The 17,592-nt window shown below is 52.5% G+C and overlaps 58 non-coding genes across 58 annotated transcripts; all 58 read left to right on the forward strand.

Moving 5' to 3' along the window:
- The first annotated feature begins 5 nt into the window (after window positions 1–5).
- Window positions 6–124, forward strand: LOC122287587. Its single transcript, XR_006234877.1, has one exon. It is a non-coding gene; the product is annotated as a 5S ribosomal RNA (ribosomal RNA).
- A 189-nt stretch (window positions 125–313) lies between these two features.
- Window positions 314–432, forward strand: LOC122287387. Its single transcript, XR_006234682.1, has one exon. It is a non-coding gene; the product is annotated as a 5S ribosomal RNA (ribosomal RNA).
- Window positions 433–621: 189 nt separating this feature from the next.
- Window positions 622–740, forward strand: LOC122285505. The gene has a single exon (XR_006232839.1). It is a non-coding gene; the product is annotated as a 5S ribosomal RNA (ribosomal RNA).
- A 189-nt stretch (window positions 741–929) lies between these two features.
- Window positions 930–1,048, forward strand: LOC122287261. Its single transcript, XR_006234562.1, has one exon. It is a non-coding gene; the product is annotated as a 5S ribosomal RNA (ribosomal RNA).
- Window positions 1,049–1,237: 189 nt separating this feature from the next.
- On the forward strand, window positions 1,238–1,356 carry LOC122285506. The gene has a single exon (XR_006232840.1). It is a non-coding gene; the product is annotated as a 5S ribosomal RNA (ribosomal RNA).
- Window positions 1,357–1,534: 178 nt separating this feature from the next.
- Window positions 1,535–1,653, forward strand: LOC122285507. Its single transcript, XR_006232841.1, has one exon. It is a non-coding gene; the product is annotated as a 5S ribosomal RNA (ribosomal RNA).
- Window positions 1,654–1,842: 189 nt separating this feature from the next.
- On the forward strand, window positions 1,843–1,961 carry LOC122285508. The gene has a single exon (XR_006232842.1). It is a non-coding gene; the product is annotated as a 5S ribosomal RNA (ribosomal RNA).
- A 189-nt stretch (window positions 1,962–2,150) lies between these two features.
- Window positions 2,151–2,269, forward strand: LOC122288319. Its single transcript, XR_006235586.1, has one exon. It is a non-coding gene; the product is annotated as a 5S ribosomal RNA (ribosomal RNA).
- Window positions 2,270–2,447: 178 nt separating this feature from the next.
- On the forward strand, window positions 2,448–2,566 carry LOC122287588. Its single transcript, XR_006234878.1, has one exon. It is a non-coding gene; the product is annotated as a 5S ribosomal RNA (ribosomal RNA).
- A 189-nt stretch (window positions 2,567–2,755) lies between these two features.
- On the forward strand, window positions 2,756–2,874 carry LOC122283243. Its single transcript, XR_006230719.1, has one exon. It is a non-coding gene; the product is annotated as a 5S ribosomal RNA (ribosomal RNA).
- Window positions 2,875–3,063: 189 nt separating this feature from the next.
- Window positions 3,064–3,182, forward strand: LOC122287389. The gene has a single exon (XR_006234684.1). It is a non-coding gene; the product is annotated as a 5S ribosomal RNA (ribosomal RNA).
- Window positions 3,183–3,371: 189 nt separating this feature from the next.
- LOC122285510 lies at window positions 3,372–3,490 on the forward strand. Its single transcript, XR_006232843.1, has one exon. It is a non-coding gene; the product is annotated as a 5S ribosomal RNA (ribosomal RNA).
- A 189-nt stretch (window positions 3,491–3,679) lies between these two features.
- On the forward strand, window positions 3,680–3,798 carry LOC122287262. Its single transcript, XR_006234563.1, has one exon. It is a non-coding gene; the product is annotated as a 5S ribosomal RNA (ribosomal RNA).
- Window positions 3,799–3,987: 189 nt separating this feature from the next.
- Window positions 3,988–4,106, forward strand: LOC122285511. The gene has a single exon (XR_006232844.1). It is a non-coding gene; the product is annotated as a 5S ribosomal RNA (ribosomal RNA).
- A 178-nt stretch (window positions 4,107–4,284) lies between these two features.
- LOC122285512 lies at window positions 4,285–4,403 on the forward strand. The gene has a single exon (XR_006232845.1). It is a non-coding gene; the product is annotated as a 5S ribosomal RNA (ribosomal RNA).
- Window positions 4,404–4,592: 189 nt separating this feature from the next.
- On the forward strand, window positions 4,593–4,711 carry LOC122285513. Its single transcript, XR_006232846.1, has one exon. It is a non-coding gene; the product is annotated as a 5S ribosomal RNA (ribosomal RNA).
- Window positions 4,712–4,900: 189 nt separating this feature from the next.
- On the forward strand, window positions 4,901–5,019 carry LOC122288320. Its single transcript, XR_006235587.1, has one exon. It is a non-coding gene; the product is annotated as a 5S ribosomal RNA (ribosomal RNA).
- A 178-nt stretch (window positions 5,020–5,197) lies between these two features.
- LOC122287589 lies at window positions 5,198–5,316 on the forward strand. The gene has a single exon (XR_006234879.1). It is a non-coding gene; the product is annotated as a 5S ribosomal RNA (ribosomal RNA).
- Window positions 5,317–5,505: 189 nt separating this feature from the next.
- LOC122283194 lies at window positions 5,506–5,624 on the forward strand. Its single transcript, XR_006230672.1, has one exon. It is a non-coding gene; the product is annotated as a 5S ribosomal RNA (ribosomal RNA).
- A 189-nt stretch (window positions 5,625–5,813) lies between these two features.
- Window positions 5,814–5,932, forward strand: LOC122285514. Its single transcript, XR_006232847.1, has one exon. It is a non-coding gene; the product is annotated as a 5S ribosomal RNA (ribosomal RNA).
- Window positions 5,933–6,110: 178 nt separating this feature from the next.
- Window positions 6,111–6,229, forward strand: LOC122285515. Its single transcript, XR_006232848.1, has one exon. It is a non-coding gene; the product is annotated as a 5S ribosomal RNA (ribosomal RNA).
- A 189-nt stretch (window positions 6,230–6,418) lies between these two features.
- LOC122285517 lies at window positions 6,419–6,537 on the forward strand. Its single transcript, XR_006232850.1, has one exon. It is a non-coding gene; the product is annotated as a 5S ribosomal RNA (ribosomal RNA).
- Window positions 6,538–6,726: 189 nt separating this feature from the next.
- Window positions 6,727–6,845, forward strand: LOC122285518. Its single transcript, XR_006232851.1, has one exon. It is a non-coding gene; the product is annotated as a 5S ribosomal RNA (ribosomal RNA).
- Window positions 6,846–7,034: 189 nt separating this feature from the next.
- LOC122285519 lies at window positions 7,035–7,153 on the forward strand. The gene has a single exon (XR_006232852.1). It is a non-coding gene; the product is annotated as a 5S ribosomal RNA (ribosomal RNA).
- A 178-nt stretch (window positions 7,154–7,331) lies between these two features.
- Window positions 7,332–7,450, forward strand: LOC122288556. Its single transcript, XR_006235813.1, has one exon. It is a non-coding gene; the product is annotated as a 5S ribosomal RNA (ribosomal RNA).
- Window positions 7,451–7,638: 188 nt separating this feature from the next.
- LOC122288212 lies at window positions 7,639–7,757 on the forward strand. The gene has a single exon (XR_006235483.1). It is a non-coding gene; the product is annotated as a 5S ribosomal RNA (ribosomal RNA).
- Window positions 7,758–7,946: 189 nt separating this feature from the next.
- Window positions 7,947–8,065, forward strand: LOC122285520. The gene has a single exon (XR_006232853.1). It is a non-coding gene; the product is annotated as a 5S ribosomal RNA (ribosomal RNA).
- Window positions 8,066–8,243: 178 nt separating this feature from the next.
- Window positions 8,244–8,362, forward strand: LOC122288724. The gene has a single exon (XR_006235976.1). It is a non-coding gene; the product is annotated as a 5S ribosomal RNA (ribosomal RNA).
- Window positions 8,363–8,551: 189 nt separating this feature from the next.
- Window positions 8,552–8,670, forward strand: LOC122288503. Its single transcript, XR_006235763.1, has one exon. It is a non-coding gene; the product is annotated as a 5S ribosomal RNA (ribosomal RNA).
- Window positions 8,671–8,859: 189 nt separating this feature from the next.
- On the forward strand, window positions 8,860–8,978 carry LOC122285521. Its single transcript, XR_006232854.1, has one exon. It is a non-coding gene; the product is annotated as a 5S ribosomal RNA (ribosomal RNA).
- A 189-nt stretch (window positions 8,979–9,167) lies between these two features.
- Window positions 9,168–9,286, forward strand: LOC122287263. The gene has a single exon (XR_006234564.1). It is a non-coding gene; the product is annotated as a 5S ribosomal RNA (ribosomal RNA).
- A 189-nt stretch (window positions 9,287–9,475) lies between these two features.
- LOC122285522 lies at window positions 9,476–9,594 on the forward strand. The gene has a single exon (XR_006232855.1). It is a non-coding gene; the product is annotated as a 5S ribosomal RNA (ribosomal RNA).
- Window positions 9,595–9,772: 178 nt separating this feature from the next.
- LOC122285523 lies at window positions 9,773–9,891 on the forward strand. The gene has a single exon (XR_006232856.1). It is a non-coding gene; the product is annotated as a 5S ribosomal RNA (ribosomal RNA).
- Window positions 9,892–10,080: 189 nt separating this feature from the next.
- On the forward strand, window positions 10,081–10,199 carry LOC122288321. Its single transcript, XR_006235588.1, has one exon. It is a non-coding gene; the product is annotated as a 5S ribosomal RNA (ribosomal RNA).
- Window positions 10,200–10,377: 178 nt separating this feature from the next.
- On the forward strand, window positions 10,378–10,496 carry LOC122287987. The gene has a single exon (XR_006235265.1). It is a non-coding gene; the product is annotated as a 5S ribosomal RNA (ribosomal RNA).
- Window positions 10,497–10,685: 189 nt separating this feature from the next.
- LOC122288323 lies at window positions 10,686–10,804 on the forward strand. Its single transcript, XR_006235590.1, has one exon. It is a non-coding gene; the product is annotated as a 5S ribosomal RNA (ribosomal RNA).
- A 189-nt stretch (window positions 10,805–10,993) lies between these two features.
- LOC122285524 lies at window positions 10,994–11,112 on the forward strand. The gene has a single exon (XR_006232857.1). It is a non-coding gene; the product is annotated as a 5S ribosomal RNA (ribosomal RNA).
- A 178-nt stretch (window positions 11,113–11,290) lies between these two features.
- Window positions 11,291–11,409, forward strand: LOC122283067. The gene has a single exon (XR_006230551.1). It is a non-coding gene; the product is annotated as a 5S ribosomal RNA (ribosomal RNA).
- A 189-nt stretch (window positions 11,410–11,598) lies between these two features.
- LOC122285526 lies at window positions 11,599–11,717 on the forward strand. Its single transcript, XR_006232858.1, has one exon. It is a non-coding gene; the product is annotated as a 5S ribosomal RNA (ribosomal RNA).
- A 189-nt stretch (window positions 11,718–11,906) lies between these two features.
- LOC122285527 lies at window positions 11,907–12,025 on the forward strand. The gene has a single exon (XR_006232859.1). It is a non-coding gene; the product is annotated as a 5S ribosomal RNA (ribosomal RNA).
- A 189-nt stretch (window positions 12,026–12,214) lies between these two features.
- LOC122285529 lies at window positions 12,215–12,333 on the forward strand. Its single transcript, XR_006232861.1, has one exon. It is a non-coding gene; the product is annotated as a 5S ribosomal RNA (ribosomal RNA).
- A 189-nt stretch (window positions 12,334–12,522) lies between these two features.
- Window positions 12,523–12,641, forward strand: LOC122288264. The gene has a single exon (XR_006235533.1). It is a non-coding gene; the product is annotated as a 5S ribosomal RNA (ribosomal RNA).
- Window positions 12,642–12,830: 189 nt separating this feature from the next.
- On the forward strand, window positions 12,831–12,949 carry LOC122285530. Its single transcript, XR_006232862.1, has one exon. It is a non-coding gene; the product is annotated as a 5S ribosomal RNA (ribosomal RNA).
- Window positions 12,950–13,127: 178 nt separating this feature from the next.
- On the forward strand, window positions 13,128–13,246 carry LOC122283141. The gene has a single exon (XR_006230622.1). It is a non-coding gene; the product is annotated as a 5S ribosomal RNA (ribosomal RNA).
- Window positions 13,247–13,435: 189 nt separating this feature from the next.
- On the forward strand, window positions 13,436–13,554 carry LOC122285531. Its single transcript, XR_006232863.1, has one exon. It is a non-coding gene; the product is annotated as a 5S ribosomal RNA (ribosomal RNA).
- A 189-nt stretch (window positions 13,555–13,743) lies between these two features.
- LOC122285532 lies at window positions 13,744–13,862 on the forward strand. The gene has a single exon (XR_006232864.1). It is a non-coding gene; the product is annotated as a 5S ribosomal RNA (ribosomal RNA).
- Window positions 13,863–14,040: 178 nt separating this feature from the next.
- Window positions 14,041–14,159, forward strand: LOC122285533. Its single transcript, XR_006232865.1, has one exon. It is a non-coding gene; the product is annotated as a 5S ribosomal RNA (ribosomal RNA).
- A 189-nt stretch (window positions 14,160–14,348) lies between these two features.
- On the forward strand, window positions 14,349–14,467 carry LOC122288053. Its single transcript, XR_006235330.1, has one exon. It is a non-coding gene; the product is annotated as a 5S ribosomal RNA (ribosomal RNA).
- A 189-nt stretch (window positions 14,468–14,656) lies between these two features.
- Window positions 14,657–14,775, forward strand: LOC122285534. The gene has a single exon (XR_006232866.1). It is a non-coding gene; the product is annotated as a 5S ribosomal RNA (ribosomal RNA).
- Window positions 14,776–14,953: 178 nt separating this feature from the next.
- LOC122283142 lies at window positions 14,954–15,072 on the forward strand. Its single transcript, XR_006230623.1, has one exon. It is a non-coding gene; the product is annotated as a 5S ribosomal RNA (ribosomal RNA).
- Window positions 15,073–15,261: 189 nt separating this feature from the next.
- LOC122285535 lies at window positions 15,262–15,380 on the forward strand. Its single transcript, XR_006232867.1, has one exon. It is a non-coding gene; the product is annotated as a 5S ribosomal RNA (ribosomal RNA).
- Window positions 15,381–15,569: 189 nt separating this feature from the next.
- LOC122285536 lies at window positions 15,570–15,688 on the forward strand. The gene has a single exon (XR_006232868.1). It is a non-coding gene; the product is annotated as a 5S ribosomal RNA (ribosomal RNA).
- A 178-nt stretch (window positions 15,689–15,866) lies between these two features.
- LOC122283143 lies at window positions 15,867–15,985 on the forward strand. The gene has a single exon (XR_006230624.1). It is a non-coding gene; the product is annotated as a 5S ribosomal RNA (ribosomal RNA).
- A 189-nt stretch (window positions 15,986–16,174) lies between these two features.
- Window positions 16,175–16,293, forward strand: LOC122285537. The gene has a single exon (XR_006232869.1). It is a non-coding gene; the product is annotated as a 5S ribosomal RNA (ribosomal RNA).
- A 189-nt stretch (window positions 16,294–16,482) lies between these two features.
- LOC122287590 lies at window positions 16,483–16,601 on the forward strand. The gene has a single exon (XR_006234880.1). It is a non-coding gene; the product is annotated as a 5S ribosomal RNA (ribosomal RNA).
- A 189-nt stretch (window positions 16,602–16,790) lies between these two features.
- On the forward strand, window positions 16,791–16,909 carry LOC122288324. Its single transcript, XR_006235591.1, has one exon. It is a non-coding gene; the product is annotated as a 5S ribosomal RNA (ribosomal RNA).
- A 189-nt stretch (window positions 16,910–17,098) lies between these two features.
- Window positions 17,099–17,217, forward strand: LOC122285538. The gene has a single exon (XR_006232870.1). It is a non-coding gene; the product is annotated as a 5S ribosomal RNA (ribosomal RNA).
- A 178-nt stretch (window positions 17,218–17,395) lies between these two features.
- Window positions 17,396–17,514, forward strand: LOC122285540. Its single transcript, XR_006232872.1, has one exon. It is a non-coding gene; the product is annotated as a 5S ribosomal RNA (ribosomal RNA).
- Window positions 17,515–17,592: the final 78 nt, after the last annotated feature.

The raw sequence follows: 17,592 nt of genomic DNA on the forward strand, positions 1-17,592 counted from the left end.
ATGATGGGTGCGATCATACCAGCACTAATGCACCGGATCCCATCAGAACTCCGCAGTTAAGCGTGCTTGGGCGAGAGTAGTACTAGGATGGGTGACCTCCTGGGAAGTCCTCGTGTTGCAACCCCCCTTTTAATTTTTACCGCATCTCTGGTCGGATGGACCGGAACGAGAACCAGGGAATGGATTTTTAGGAAAATCGCACCGACCCCATCGCGTAGCAATGGGTATCGGTCAGATCGCCGGTTGGCATGAGATAGGCAGGGTGCGGCTAGGTCGTAATAGGATTATATTAGTTTTTCGCTGGTAGCATGATGGGTGCGATCATACCAGCACTAATGCACTGGATCCCATCAGAACTCCGCAGTTAAGCGTGCTTGGGCGAGAGTAGTACTAGGATGGGTGACCTCCTGGGAAGTCCTCGTGTTGCACCCCCCCTTTTTATTTTTACCGCATCTCCGGTCGGATGGACCGGAACGACAACCGGGCAATGGATTCTTAGGAAAATCGCACCGACCCCATCGCGTAGCAATGGGTATCGATCAGATCGCCGGTTGGCATGGGATAGGCATGGTGCGGCTAGGTCGTAATAGGATTATATTAGTTTTTCGCTGGTAGCATGATGGGTGCGATCATACCAGCACTAATGCACCGGATCCCATCAGAACTCCGCAGTTAAGCGTGCTTGGGCGAGAGTAGTACTAGGATGGGTGACCTCCTGGGAAGTCCTCGTGTTGCACCCCCCCTTTTTATTTTTACCGCATCTCCGGTCGGATGGACCGGAACGACAACCGGGCAATGGATTCTTAGGAAAATCGCACCGACCCCATCGCGTAGCGATGGGTATCGATCAGATCGCCGGTTGGCATGGGATAGGCATGGTGCGGCTAGGTCGTAATAGGATTATATTAGTTTTTCGCTGGTAGCATGATGGGTGCGATCATACCAGCACTAATGCACCGGATCCCATCAGAACTCCGCAGTTAAGTGTGCTTGGGCGAGAGTAGTACTAGGATGGGTGACCTCCTGGGAAGTCCTCGTGTTGCACCCCCCCTTTTTATTTTTACCGCATCTCCGGTCGGATGGACCGGAACGACAACCGGGCAATGGATTCTTAGGAAAATCGCACCGACCCCATCGCGTAGCGATGGGTATCGATCAGATCGCCGGTTGGCATGGGATAGGCATGGTGCGGCTAGGTCGTAATAGGATTATATTAGTTTTTCGCTGGTAGCATGATGGGTGCGATCATACCAGCACTAATGCACCGGATCCCATCAGAACTCCGCAGTTAAGCGTGCTTGGGCGAGAGTAGTACTAGGATGGGTGACCTCCTGGGAAGTCCTCGTGTTGCACCCCCCCTTTTTATTTTTACCGCATCTCCGGTCGGATGGACCGGAACGACAACCGGGCAATGGATTCTTAGGAAAATCGCACCGACCCCATCGCTATCAATCAGATCGCCAGTTGGCATGGGATAGGCAGGGTGCGGCTAGGTCGTAATAGGATTATATTAGTTTTTCGCTGGTAGCATGATGGGTGCGATCATACCAGCACTAATGCACCGGATCCCATCAGAACTCCGCAGTTAAGCGTGCTTGGGCGAGAGTAGTACTAGGATGGGTGACCTCCTGGGAAGTCCTCGTGTTGCACCCCCCCTTTTAATTTTTACCGCATCTCTGGTCGGATGGACCGGAACGAGAACCAGGGAATGGATTTTTAGGAAAATCGCACCGACCCCATCGCGTAGCAATGGGTATCGGTCAGATCGCCGGTTGGCATGAGATAGGCAGGGTGCGGCTAGGTCGTAATAGGATTATATTAGTTTTTCGCTGGTAGCATGATGGGTGCGATCATACCAGCACTAATGCACCGGATCCCATCAGAACTCCGCAGTTAAGCGTGCTTGGGCGAGAGTAGTACTAGGATGGGTGACCTCCTGGGAAGTCCTCGTGTTGCACCCCCCCTTTTTATTTTTACCGCATCTCCGGTCGGATGGACCGGAACGACAACCGGGCAATGGATTCTTAGGAAAATCGCACCGACCCCATCGCGTAGCAATGGGTATCGATCAGATCGCCGGTTGGCATGGGATAGGCATGGTGCGGCTAGGTCGTAATAGGATTATATTAGTTTTTCGCTGGTAGCATGATGGGTGCGATCATAGCAGCACTAATGCACCGGATCCCATCAGAACTCCGCAGTTAAGCGTGCTTGGGCGAGAGTAGTACTAGGATGGGTGACCTCCTGGGAAGTCCTCGTGTTGCACCCCCCCTTTTTATTTTTACCGCATCTCCGGTCGGATGGACCGGAACGACAACCGGGCAATGGATTCTTAGGAAAATCGCACCGACCCCATCGCTATCAATCAGATCGCCGGTTGGCATGGGATAGGCAGGGTGCGGCTTGGTCGTAATAGGATTATATTAGTTTTTCGCTGGTAGCATGATGGGTGCGATCATACCAGCACTAATGCACCGGATCCCATCAGAACTCCGCAGTTAAGCGTGCTTGGGCGAGAGTAGTACTAGGATGGGTGACCTCCTGGGAAGTCCTCGTGTTGCAACCCCCCTTTTAATTTTTACCGCATCTCTGGTCGGATGGACCGGAACGAGAACCAGGGAATGGATTTTTAGGAAAATCGCACCGACCCCATCGCGTAGCAATGGGTATCGGTCAGATCGCCGGTTGGCATGGGATAGGCATGGTGCGGCTAGGTCGTAATAGGATTATATTAGTTTTTCGCTGGTAGCATGATGGGTCCGATCATAGCAGCACTAATGCACCGGATCCCATCAGAACTCCGCAGTTAAGCGTGCTTGGGCGAGAGTAGTACTAGGATGGGTGACCTCCTGGGAAGTCCTCGTGTTGCAACCCCCCTTTTAATTTTTACCGCATCTCTGGTCGGATGGACCGGAACGAGAACCAGGGAATGGATTTTTAGGAAAATCGCACCGACCCCATCGCGTAGCAATGGGTATCGGTCAGATCGCCGGTTGGCATGAGATAGGCAGGGTGCGGCTAGGTCGTAATAGGATTATATTAGTTTTTCGCTGGTAGCATGATGGGTGCGATCATACCAGCACTAATGCACTGGATCCCATCAGAACTCCGCAGTTAAGCGTGCTTGGGCGAGAGTAGTACTAGGATGGGTGACCTCCTGGGAAGTCCTCGTGTTGCACCCCCCCTTTTTATTTTTACCGCATCTCCGGTCGGATGGACCGGAACGACAACCGGGCAATGGATTCTTAGGAAAATCGCACCGACCCCATCGCGTAGCAATGGGTATCGATCAGATCGCCGGTTGGCATGGGATAGGCATGGTGCGGCTAGGTCGTAATAGGATTATATTAGTTTTTCGCTGGTAGCATGATGGGTGCGATCATACCAGCACTAATGCACCGGATCCCATCAGAACTCCGCAGTTAAGCGTGCTTGGGCGAGAGTAGTACTAGGATGGGTGACCTCCTGGGAAGTCCTCGTGTTGCACCCCCCCTTTTTATTTTTACCGCATCTCCGGTCGGATGGACCGGAACGACAACCGGGCAATGGATTCTTAGGAAAATCGCACCGACCCCATCGCGTAGCGATGGGTATCGATCAGATCGCCGGTTGGCATGGGATAGGCATGGTGCGGCTAGGTCGTAATAGGATTATATTAGTTTTTCGCTGGTAGCATGATGGGTGCGATCATACCAGCACTAATGCACCGGATCCCATCAGAACTCCGCAGTTAAGTGTGCTTGGGCGAGAGTAGTACTAGGATGGGTGACCTCCTGGGAAGTCCTCGTGTTGCACCCCCCCTTTTTATTTTTACCGCATCTCCGGTCGGATGGACCGGAACGACAACCGGGCAATGGATTCTTAGGAAAATCGCACCGACCCCATCGCGTAGCGATGGGTATCGATCAGATCGCCGGTTGGCATGGGATAGGCATGGTGCGGCTAGGTCGTAATAGGATTATATTAGTTTTTCGCTGGTAGCATGATGGGTGCGATCATACCAGCACTAATGCACCGGATCCCATCAGAACTCCGCAGTTAAGCGTGCTTGGGCGAGAGTAGTACTAGGATGGGTGACCTCCTGGGAAGTCCTCGTGTTGCACCCCCCCTTTTTATTTTTACCGCATCTCCGGTCGGATGGACCGGAACGACAACCGGGCAATGGATTCTTAGGAAAATCGCACCGACCCCATCGCTATCAATCAGATCGCCAGTTGGCATGGGATAGGCAGGGTGCGGCTAGGTCGTAATAGGATTATATTAGTTTTTCGCTGGTAGCATGATGGGTGCGATCATACCAGCACTAATGCACCGGATCCCATCAGAACTCCGCAGTTAAGCGTGCTTGGGCGAGAGTAGTACTAGGATGGGTGACCTCCTGGGAAGTCCTCGTGTTGCACCCCCCCTTTTAATTTTTACCGCATCTCTGGTCGGATGGACCGGAACGAGAACCAGGGAATGGATTTTTAGGAAAATCGCACCGACCCCATCGCGTAGCAATGGGTATCGGTCAGATCGCCGGTTGGCATGAGATAGGCAGGGTGCGGCTAGGTCGTAATAGGATTATATTAGTTTTTCGCTGGTAGCATGATGGGTGCGATCATACCAGCACTAATGCACCGGATCCCATCAGAACTCCGCAGTTAAGCGTGCTTGGGCGAGAGTAGTACTAGGATGGGTGACCTCCTGGGAAGTCCTCGTGTTGCACCCCCCCTTTTTATTTTTACCGCATCTCCGGTCGGATGGACCGGAACGACAACCGGGCAATGGATTCTTAGGAAAATCGCACCGACCCCATCGCGTAGCAATGGGTATCGATCAGATCGCCGGTTGGCATGGGATAGGCATGGTGCGGCTAGGTCGTAATAGGATTATATTAGTTTTTCGCTGGTAGCATGATGGGTGCGATCATAGCAGCACTAATGCACCGGATCCCATCAGAACTCCGCAGTTAAGCGTGCTTGGGCGAGAGTAGTACTAGGATGGGTGACCTCCTGGGAAGTCCTCGTGTTGCACCCCCCCTTTTTATTTTTACCGCATCTCCGGTCGGATGGACCGGAACGACAACCGGGCAATGGATTCTTAGGAAAATCGCACCGACCCCATCGCTATCAATCAGATCGCCGGTTGGCATGGGATAGGCAGGGTGCGGCTTGGTCGTAATAGGATTATATTAGTTTTTCGCTGGTAGCATGATGGGTGCGATCATACCAGCACTAATGCACCGGATCCCATCAGAACTCCGCAGTTAAGCGTGCTTGGGCGAGAGTAGTACTAGGATGGGTGACCTCCTGGGAAGTCCTCGTGTTGCAACCCCCCTTTTAATTTTTACCGCATCTCTGGTCGGATGGACCGGAACGAGAACCAGGGAATGGATTTTTAGGAAAATCGCACCGACCCCATCGCGTAGCAATGGGTATCGGTCAGATCGCCGGTTGGCATGGGATAGGCATGGTGCGGCTAGGTCGTAATAGGATTATATTAGTTTTTCGCTGGTAGCATGATGGGTCCGATCATAGCAGCACTAATGCACCGGATCCCATCAGAACTCCGCAGTTAAGCGTGCTTGGGCGAGAGTAGTACTAGGATGGGTGACCTCCTGGGAAGTCCTCGTGTTGCACCCCCCCTTTTTATTTTTACCGCGTCTCCGGTCGGATGGATCGGAACGACAACCGGGCAATGGATTCTTAGGAAAATCGCACCGACCCCATCGCGTAGCGATGGGTATCGATCAGATCGCCGGTTGGCATGGGATAGGCATGGTGCGGCTAGGTCGTAATAGGATTATATTAGTTTTTCGCTGGTAGCATGATGGGTGCGATCATACCAGCACTAATGCACCGGATCCCATCAGAACTCCGCAGTTAAGCGTGCTTGGGCGAGAGTAGTACTAGGATGGGTGACCTCCTGGGAAGTCCTCGTGTTGCACCCCCCTTTTTTATTTTTACCGCATCTCCGGTCGGATGGACCAGAACGACAACCGGGCAATGGATTCTTAGGAAAATCGCACCGACCCCATCGCTATCAATCAGATCGCCAGTTGGCATGGGATAGGCAGGGTGCGGCTAGGTCGTAATAGGATTATATTAGTTTTTCGCTGGTAGCATGATGGGTGCGATCATACCAGCACTAATGCACCGGATCCCATCAGAACTCCGCAGTTAAGCGTGCTTGGGCGAGAGTAGTACTAGGATGGGTGACCTCCTGGGAAGTCCTCGTGTTGCACCCCCCTTTTTTATTTTTACCGCATCTCCGGTCGGATGGACCGGAACGAGAACCGGGCAATGGATTCTTAGGAAAATCGCACCGACCCCATCGCGTAGCTATGGGTATCGATCAGATCGCCGGTTGGCATGGGATAGGCAGGGTGCGGCTAGGTCGTAATAGGATTATATTAGTTTTTCGCTGGTAGCATGATGGGTGCGATCATACCAGCACTAATGCACCGGATCCCATCAGAACTCCGCAGTTAAGCGTGCTTGGGCGAGAGTAGTACTAGGATGGGTGACCTCCTGGGAAGTCCTCGTGTTGCACCCCCCCTTTTAATTTTTACCGCATCTCTGGTCGGATGGACCGGAACGAGAACCAGGGAATGGATTTTTAGGAAAATCGCACCGACCCCATCGCGTAGCAATGGGTATCGGTCAGATCGCCGGTTGGCATGAGATAGGCAGGGTGCGGCTAGGTCGTAATAGGATTATATTAGTTTTTCGCTGGTAGCATGATGGGTGCGATCATACCAGCACTAATGCACCGGATCCCATCAGAACTCCGCAGTTAAGCGTGCTTGGGCGAGAGTAGTACTAGGATGGGTGACCTCCTGGGAAGTCCTCGTGTTGCACCCCCCCTTTTTATTTTTACCGCATCTCCGGTCGGATGGACCGGAACGACAACCGGGCAATGGATTCTTAGGAAAATCGCACCGACCCCATCGCGTAGCAATGGGTATCGATCAGATCGCCGGTTGGCATGGGATAGGCATGGTGCGGCTAGGTCGTAATAAGATTATATTAGTTTTTCGCTGGTAGCATGATGGGTGCGATCATACCAGCACTAATGCACCGGATCCCATCAGAACTCCGCAGTTAAGCGTGCTTGGGCGAGAGTAGTACTAGGATGGGTGACCTCCTGGGAAGTCCTCGTGTTGCACCCCCCCTTTTTATTTTTACCGCATCTCCGGTCGGATGGACCGGAACGACAACCGGGCAATGGATTCTTAGGAAGATCGCACCGACCCCATCGCTATCAATCAGATCGCCAGTTGGCATGGGATAGGCAGGGTGCGGCTAGGTCGTAATAGGATTATATTAGTTTTTCGCTGGTAGCATGATGGGTGCGATCATACAAGCACTAATGCACCGGATCCCATCAGAACTCCGCAGTTAAGCGTGCTTGGGCGAGAGTAGTACTAGGATGGGTGACCTCCTGGGAAGTCCTCGTGTTGCACCCCCCTTTTAATTTTTACCGCATCTCTGGTCGGATGGACCGGAACGAGAACCAGGGAATGGATTTTTAGGAAAATCGCACCGACCCCATCGCGTAGCAATGGGTATCGGTCAGATCGCCGGTTGGCATGAGATAGGCAGGGTGCGGCTAGGTCGTAATAGGATTATATTAGTTTTTCGCTGGTAGCATGATGGGTGCGATCATACCAGCACTAATGCACCGGATCCCATCAGAACTCAGCAGTTAAGCGTGCTTGGGCGAGAGTAGTACTAGGATGGGTGACCTCCTGGGAAGTCCTCGTGTTGCACCCCCCCTTTTTATTTTTACCGCATCTCCGGTCGGATGGACCGGAACGACAACCGGGCAATGGATTCTTAGGAAAATCGCACCGAACCCATCGCGTAGCAATGGGTATCGATCAGATCGCCGGTTGGCATGGGATAGGCATGGTGCGGCTAGGTCGTAATAGGATTATATTAGTTTTTCGCTGGTAGCATGATGGGTGCGATCATACCAGCACTAATGCACCGGATCCCATCAGAACTCCGCAGTTAAGCGTGCTTGGGCGAGAGTAGTACTAGGATGGGTGACCTCCTGGGAAGTCCTCGTGTTGCACCCCCCCTTTTTATTTTTACCGCATCTCCGGTCGGATGGACCGGAACGACAACCGGGCAATGGATTCTTAGGAAAATCGCACCGACCCCATCGCTATCAATCAGATCGCCGGTTGGCATGGGATAGGCAGGGTGCGGCTAGGTCGTAATAGGATTATTTTAGTTTTTCGCTGGTAGCATGATGGGTGCGATCATACCAGCACTAATGCACCGGATCCCATCAGAACTCCGCAGTTAAGCGTGCTTTGGCGAGAGAAGTACTAGGATGGGTGACCTCCTGGGAAGTCCTCGTGTTGCACCCCCCCTTTTAATTTTTACCGCATCTCTGGTCGGATGGACCGGAACGAGAACCAGGGAATGGATTTTTAGGAAAATCGCACCGACCCCATCGCGTAGCAATGGGTATCGGTCAGATCGCCGGTTGGCATGAGATAGGCAGGGTGCGGCTAGGTCGTAATAGGATTATATTAGTTTTTCGCTGGTAGCATGATGGGTGCTATCATACCAGCACTAATGCACTGGATCCCATCAGAACTCCGCAGTTAAGCGTGCTTGGGCGAGAGTAGTACTAGGATGGGTGACCTCCTGGGAAGTCCTCGTGTTGCACCCCCCCTTTTTATTTTTACCGCATCTCCGGTCGGATGGACCGGAACGACAACCGGGCAATGGATTCTTAGGAAAATCGCACCGACCCCATCGCGTAGCAATGGGTATCGATCAGATCGCCGGTTGGCATGGGATAGGCATGGTGCGGCTAGGTCGTAATAGGATTATATTAGTTTTTCGCTGGTAGCATGATGGGTGCGATCATACCAGCACTAATGCACCGGATCCCATCAGAACTCCGCAGTTAAGCGTGCTTGGGCGAGAGTAGTACTAGGATGGGTGACCTCCTGGGAAGTCCTCGTGTTGCACCCCCCCTTTTTATTTTTACCGCATCTCCGGTCGGATGGACCGGAACGACAACCGGGCAATGGATTCTTAGGAAAATCGCACCGACCCCATCGCGTAGCGATGGGTATTGATCAGATCGCCGGTTGGCATGGGATAGGCATGGTGCGGCTAGGTCGTAATAGGATTATATTAGTTTTTCGCTGGTAGCATGATGGGTGCGATCATACCAGCACTAATGCACCGGATCCCATCAGAACTCCGCAGTTAAGTGTGCTTGGGCGAGAGTAGTACTAGGATGGGTGACCTCCTGGGAAGTCCTCGTGTTGCACCCCCCCTTTTTATTTTTACCGCATCTCCGGTCGGATGGACCGGAACGACAACCGGGCAATGGATTCTTAGGAAAATCGCACCGACCCCATCGCGTAGCGATGGGTATCGATCAGATCGCCGGTTGGCATGGGATAGGCATGGTGCGGCTAGGTCGTAATAGGATTATATTAGTTTTTCGCTGGTAGCATGATGGGTGCGATCATACCAGCACTAATGCACCGGATCCCATCAGAACTCCGCAGTTAAGCGTGCTTGGGCGAGAGTAGTACTAGGATGGGTGACCTCCTGGGAAGTCCTCGTGTTGCACCCCCCCTTTTTATTTTTACCGCATCTCCGGTCGGATGGACCGGAACGACAACCGGGCAATGGATTCTTAGGAAAATCGCACCGACCCCATCGCTATCAATCAGATCGCCAGTTGGCATGGGATAGGCAGGGTGCGGCTAGGTCGTAATAGGATTATATTAGTTTTTCGCTGGTAGCATGATGGGTGCGATCATACCAGCACTAATGCACCGGATCCCATCAGAACTCCGCAGTTAAGCGTGCTTGGGCGAGAGTAGTACTAGGATGGGTGACCTCCTGGGAAGTCCTCGTGTTGCACCCCCCCTTTTAATTTTTACCGCATCTCTGGTCGGATGGACCGGAACGAGAACCAGGGAATGGATTTTTAGGAAAATCGCACCGACCCCATCGCGTAGCAATGGGTATCGGTCAGATCGCCGGTTGGCATGAGATAGGCAGGGTGCGGCTAGGTCGTAATAGGATTATATTAGTTTTTCGCTGGTAGCATGATGGGTGCGATCATAGCAGCACTAATGCACCGGATCCCATCAGAACTCCGCAGTTAAGCGTGCTTGGGCGAGAGTAGTACTAGGATGGGTGACCTCCTGGGAAGTCCTCGTGTTGCACCCCCCCTTTTTATTTTTACCGCATCTCCGGTCGGATGGACCGGAACGACAACCGGGCAATGGATTCTTAGGAAAATCGCACCGACCCCATCGCTATCAATCAGATCGCCGGTTGGCATGGGATAGGCAGGGTGCGGCTTGGTCGTAATAGGATTATATTAGTTTTTCGCTGGTAGCATGATGGGTGCGATCATACCAGCACTAATGCACCGGATCCCATCAGAACTCCGCAGTTAAGCGTGCTTGGGCGAGAGTAGTACTAGGATGGGTGACCTCGTGGGAAGTCCTCGTGTTGCAACCCCCCTTTTAATTTTTACCGCATCTCTGGTCGGATGGACCGGAACGAGAACCAGGGAATGGATTTTTAGGAAAATCGCACCGACCCCATCGCGTAGCAATGGGTATCGGTCAGATCGCCGGTTGGCATGGGATAGGAATGGTGCGGCTAGGTCGTAATAGGATTATATTAGTTTTTCGCTGGTAGCATGATGGGTGCGATCATAGCAGCACTAATGCACCGGATCCCATCAGAACTCCGCAGTTAAGCGTGCTTGGGCGAGAGTAGTACTAGGATGGGTGACCTCCTGGGAAGTCCTCGTGTTGCACCCCCCCTTTTTATTTTTACCGCGTCTCCGGTCGGATGGATCGGAACGACAACCGGGCAATGGATTCTTAGGAAAATCGCACCGACCCCATCGCGTAGCGATGGGTATCGATCAGATCGCCGGTTGGCATGGGATAGGCATGGTGCGGCTAGGTCGTAATAGGATTATATTAGTTTTTCGCTGGTAGCATGATGGGTGCGATCATACCAGCACTAATGCACCGGATCCCATCAGAACTCCGCAGTTAAGCGTGCTTGGGCGAGAGTAGTACTAGGATGGGTGACCTCCTGGGAAGTCCTCGTGTTGCACCCCCCTTTTTTATTTTTACCGCATCTCCGGTCGGATGGACCAGAACGACAACCGGGCAATGGATTCTTAGGAAAATCGCACCGACCCCATCGCTATCAATCAGATCGCCAGTTGGCATGGGATAGGCAGGGTGCGGCTAGGTCGTAATAGGATTATATTAGTTTTTCGCTGGTAGCATGATGGGTGCGATCATACCAGCACTAATGCACCGGATCCCATCAGAACTCCGCAGTTAAGCGTGCTTGGGTGAGAGTAGTACTAGGATGGGTGACCTCCTGGGCAGTCCTCGTGTTGCACCCCCCTTTTTTATTTTTACCGCATCTCCGGTCGGATGGACCGGAACGAGAACCGGGCAATGGATTCTTAGGAAAATCGCACCGACCCCATCGCGTAGCAATGGGTATCGATCAGATCGCCGGTTGGCATGGGATAGGCAGGGTGCGGCTAGGTCGTAATAGGATTATATTAGTTTTTCGCTGGTAGCATGATGGGTGCGATCATACCAGCACTAATGCACCGGATCCCATCAGAACTCCGCAGTTAAGCGTGCTTGGGCGAGAGTAGTACTAGGATGGGTGACCTCCTGGGAAGTCCTCGTGTTGCACCCCCCCTTTTAATTTTTACCGCATCTCTGGTCGGATGGACCGGAACGAGAACCAGGGAATGGATTTTTAGGAAAATCGCACCGACCCCATCGCGTAGCAATGGGTATCGGTCAGATCGCCGGTTGGCATGAGATAGGCAGGGTGCGGCTAGGTCGTAATAGGATTATATTAGTTTTTCGCTGGTAGCATGATGGGTGCGATCATACCAGCACTAATGCACCGGATCCCATCAGAACTCCGCAGTTAAGCGTGCTTGGGCGAGAGTAGTACTAGGATGGGTGACCTCCTGGGAAGTCCTCGTGTTGCACCCCCCCTTTTTATTTTTACCGTATCTCCGGTCGGATGGACCGGAACGAGAACCGGGCAATGGATTCTTAGGAAAATCGCACCGACCCCATCGCGTAGCAATGGGTATCGATCTGATCGCCGGTTGGCATGGGATGGGCAGGGTGCGGCTAGGTCGTAATAGGATTATATTAGTTTTTCGCTGGTAGCATGATGGGTGCGATCATACCAGCACTAATGCACCGGATCCCATCAGAACTCCGCAGTTAAGCGTGCTTGGGCGAGAGTAGTACTAGGATGGGTGACCTCCTGGGAAGTCCTCGTGTTGCACCCCCCTTTTTTATTTTTACCGCATCTCCGGTCGGATGGACCGGAACGAGAACCGGGCAATGGATTCTTAGGAAAATCGCACCGACCCCATCGCGTAGCAATGGGTATCGATCAGATCGCCGGTTGGCATGGGATAGGCAGGGTGCGGCTAGATCGTAATAGGATTATATTAGTTTTTCGCTGGTAGCATGATGGGTGCGATCATACCAGCACTAATGCACCGGATCCCATCAGAACTCCGCAGTTTAGCGTGCTTGGGCGAGAGTAGTACTAGGATGGGTGACCTCCTGGGAAGTCCTCGTGTTGCACCCCCCCTTTTTATTTTTACCGCATCTCCGGTCGGATGGACCGGAACGACAACCGGGCAATGGATTCTTAGGAAAATCGCACCGACCCCATCGCGTAGCAATGGGTATCGATCAGATCGCCGGTTGGCATGGGATAGGCATGGTGCGGCTAGGTCGTAATAGGATTATATTAGTTTTTCGCTGGTAGCATGATGGGTGCGATCATACCAGCACTAATGCACCGGATCCCATCAGAACTCCGCAGTTAAGCGTGCTTGGGCGAGAGTAGTACTAGGATGGGTGACCTCCTGGGAAGTCCTCGTGTTGCACCCCCCCTTTTTATTTTTACCGCATCTCCGGTCGGATGGACCGGAACGACAACCGGGCAATGGATTCTTAGGAAAATCGCACCGACCCCATCGCTATCAATCAGATCGCCGGTTGGCATGGGATAGGCAGGGTGCGGCTAGGTCGTAATAGGATTATATTAGTTTTTCGCTGGTAGCATGATGGGTGCGATCATACCAGCACTAATGCACCAGATCCCATCAGAACTCCGCAGTTAAGCGTGCTTTGGCGAGAGTAGTACTAGGATGGGTGACCTCCTGGGAAGTCCTCGTGTTGCACCCCCCCTTTTAATTTTTACCGCATCTCTGGTCGGATGGACCGGAACGAGAACCAGGGAATGGATTTTTAGGAAAATCGCACCGACCCCATCGCGTAGCAATGGGTATCGGTCAGATCGCCGGTTGGCATGAGATAGGCAGGGTGCGGCTAGGTCGTAATAGGATTATATTAGTTTTTCGCTGGTAGCATGATGGGTGCGATCATACCAGCACTAATGCACCGGATCCCATCAGAACTCCGCAGTTAAGCGTGCTTGGGCGAGAGTAGTACTAGGATGGGTGACCTCCTGGGAAGTCCTCGTGTTGCACCCCCCCTTTTTATTTTTACCGCATCTCCGGTCGGATGGACCGGAACGACAACCGGGCAATGGATTCTTAGGAAAATCGCACCGACCCCATCGCGTAGCAATGGGTATCGATCAGATCGCCGGTTGGCATGGGATAGGCATGGTGCGGCTAGGTCGTAATAAGATTATATTAGTTTTTCGCTGGTAGCATGATGGGTGCGATCATACCAGCACTAATGCACCGGATCCCATCAGAACTCCGCAGTTAAGCGTGCTTGGGCGAGAGTAGTACTAGGATGGGTGACCTCCTGGGAAGTCCTCGTGTTGCACCCCCCCTTTTTATTTTTACCGCATCTCCGGTCGGATGGACCGGAACGACAACCGGGCAATGGATTCTTAGGAAGATCGCACCGACCCCATCGCTATCAATCAGATCGCCAGTTGGCATGGGATAGGCAGGGTGCGGCTAGGTCGTAATAGGATTATATTAGTTTTTCGCTGGTAGCATGATGGGTGCGATCATACCAGCACTAATGCACCGGATCCCATCAGAACTCCGCAGTTAAGCGTGCTTGGGCGAGAGTAGTACTAGGATGGGTGACCTCCTGGGAAGTCCTCGTGTTGCACCCCCCCTTTTAATTTTTACCGCATCTCTGGTCGGATGGACCGGAACGAGAACCAGGGAATGGATTTTTAGGAAAATCGCACCGACCCCATCGCGTAGCAATGGGTATCGGTCAGATCGCCGGTTGGCATGAGATAGGCAGGGTGCGGCTAGGTCGTAATAGGATTATATTAGTTTTTCGCTGGTAGCATGATGGGTGCGATCATACCAGCACTAATGCACCGGATCCCATCAGAACTCCGCAGTTAAGCGTACTTGGGCGAGAGTAGTACTAGGATGGGTGACCTCCTGGGAAGTCCTCGTGTTGCACCCCCCCTTTTTATTTTTACCGCATCTCCGGTCGGATGGACCGGAACGACAACCGGGCAATGGATTCTTAGGAAAATCGCACCGACCCCATCGCGTAGCGATGGGTATCGATCAGATCGCCGGTTGGCATGGGATAGGCATGGTGCGGCTAGGTCGTAATAGGATTATATTAGTTTTTCGCTGGTAGCATGATGGGTGCGATCATACCAGCACTAATGCACCGGATCCCATCAGAACTCCGCAGTTAAGCGTGCTTGGGCGAGAGTAGTACTAGGATGGGTGACCTCCTGGGAAGTCCTCGTGTTGCACCCCCCCTTTTTATTTTTACCGCATCTCCGGTCGGATGGACCGGAACGACAACCGGGCAATGGATTCTTAGGAAAATCGCACCGACCCCATCGCTATCAATCAGATCGCCGGTTGGCATGGGATAGGCAGGGTGCGGCTAGGTCGTAATAGGATTATATTAGTTTTTCGCTGGTAGCATGATGGGTGCGATCATACCAGCACTAATGCACCAGATCCCATCAGAACTCCGCAGTTAAGCGTGCTTTGGCGAGAGTAGTACTAGGATGGGTGACCTCCTGGGAAGTCCTCGTGTTGCACCCCCCCTTTTAATTTTTACCGCATCTCTGGTCGGATGGACCGGAACGAGAACCAGGGAATGGATTTTTAGGAAAATCGCACCGACCCCATCGCGTAGCTATGGGTATCGGTCAGATCGCCGGTTGGCATGAGATAGGCAGGGTGCGGCTAGGTCGTAATAGGATTATATTAGTTTTTCGCTGGTAGCATGATGGGTGCGATCATACCAGCACTAATGCACCGGATCCCATCAGAACTCCGCAGTTAAGCGTGCTTGGGCGAGAGTAGTACTAGGATGGGTGACCTCCTGGGAAGTCCTCGTGTTGCACCCCCCCTTTTTATTTTTACCGCATCTCCGGTCGGATGGACCGGAACGACAACCGGGCAATGGATTCTTAGGAAAATCGCACCGACCCCATCGCGTAGCAATGGGTATCGATCAGATCGCCGGTTGGCATGGGATAGGCATGGTGCGGCTAGGTCGTAATAAGATTATATTAGTTTTTCGCTGGTAGCATGATGGGTGCGATCATACCAGCACTAATGCACCGGATCCCATCAGAACTCCGCAGTTAAGCGTGCTTGGGCGAGAGTAGTACTAGGATGGGTGACCTCCTGGGAAGTCCTCGTGTTGCACCCCCCCTTTTTATTTTTACCGCATCTCCGGTCGGATGGACCGGAACGACAACCGGGCAATGGATTCTTAGGAAGATCGCACCGACCCCATCGCTATCAATCAGATCGCCAGTTGGCATGGGATAGGCAGGGTGCGGCTAGGTCGTAATAGGATTATATTAGTTTTTCGCTGGTAGCATGATGGGTGCGATCATACCAGCACTAATGCACCAGATCCCATCAGAACTCCGCAGTTAAGCGTGCTTTGGCGAGAGTAGTACTAGGATGGGTGACCTCCTGGGAAGTCCTCGTGTTGCACCCCCCCTTTTAATTTTTACCGCATCTCTGGTCGGATGGACCGGAACGAGAACCAGGGAATGGATTTTTAGGAAAATCGCACCGACCCCATCGCGTAGCAATGGGTATCGGTCAGATCGCCGGTTGGCATGAGATAGGCAGGGTGCGGCTAGGTCGTAATAGGATTATATTAGTTTTTCGCTGGTAGCATGATGGGTGCGATCATACCAGCACTAATGCACCGGATCCCATCAGAACTCCGCAGTTAAGCGTGCTTGGGCGAGAGTAGTACTAGGATGGGTGACCTCCTGGGAAGTCCTCGTGTTGCACCCCCCCTTTTTATTTTTACCGCATCTCCGGTCGGATGGACCGGAACGACAACCGGGCAATGGATTCTTAGGAAAATCGCACCGACCCCATCGCGTAGCAATGGGTATCGATCAGATCGCCGGTTGGCATGGGATAGGCATGGTGCGGCTAGGTCGTAATAAGATTATATTAGTTTTTCGCTGGTAGCATGATGGGTGCGATCATACCAGCACTAATGCACCGGATCCCATCAGAACTCCGCAGTTAAGCGTGCTTGGGCGAGAGTAGTACTAGGATGGGTGACCTCCTGGGAAGTCCTCGTGTTGCAACCCCCCTTTTAATTTTTACCGCATCTCTGGTCGGATGGACCGGAACGAGAACCAGGGAATGGATTTTTAGGAAAATCGCACCGACCCCATCGCGTAGCAATGGGTATCGGTCAGATCGCCGGTTGGCATGGGATAGGAATGGTGCGGCTAGGTCGTAATAGGATTATATTAGTTTTTCGCTGGTAGCATGAGGGGTGCGATCATAGCAGCACTAATGCACCGGATCCCATCAGAACTCCGCAGTTAAGCGTGCTTGGGCGAGAGTAGTACTAGGATGGGTGACCTCCTGGGAAGTCCTCGTGTTGCACCCCCCCTTTTTATTTTTACCGCGTCTCCGGTCGGATGGATCGGAACGACAACCGGGCAATGGATTCTTAGGAAAATCGCACCGACCCCATCGCGTAGCGATGGGTATCGATCAGATCGCCGGTTGGCATGGGATAGGCATGGTGCGGCTAGGTCGTAATAGGATTATATTAGTTTTTCGCTGGTAGCATGATGGGTGCGATCATACCAGCACTAATGCACCGGATCCCATCAGAACTCCGCAGTTAAGCGTGCTTGGGCGAGAGTAGTACTAGGATGGGTGACCTCCTGGGAAGTCCTCGTGTTGCACCCCCCTTTTTTATTTTTACCGCATCTCCGGTCGGATGGACCAGAACGACAACCGGGCAATGGATTCTTAGGAAAATCGCACCGACCCCATCGCTATCAATCAGATCGCCAGTTGGCATGGGATAGGCAGGGTGCGGCTAGGTCGTAATAGGATTATATTAGTTTTTCGCTGGTAGCATGATGGGTGCGATCATACCAGCACTAATGCACCGGATCCCATCAGAACTCCGCAGTTAAGCGTGCTTGGGCGAGAGTAGTACTAGGATGGGTGACCTCCTGGGAAGTCCTCGTGTTGCACCCCCCTTTTTTATTTTTACCGCATCTCCGGTCGGATGGACCGGAACGAGAACCGGGCAATGGATTCTTAGGAAAATCGCAC

Source organism: Carya illinoinensis, chromosome 11 (assembly GCF_018687715.1).
Source record: "Carya illinoinensis cultivar Pawnee chromosome 11, C.illinoinensisPawnee_v1, whole genome shotgun sequence".
Lineage (NCBI taxonomy): Eukaryota > Viridiplantae > Streptophyta > Magnoliopsida > Fagales > Juglandaceae > Carya > Carya illinoinensis.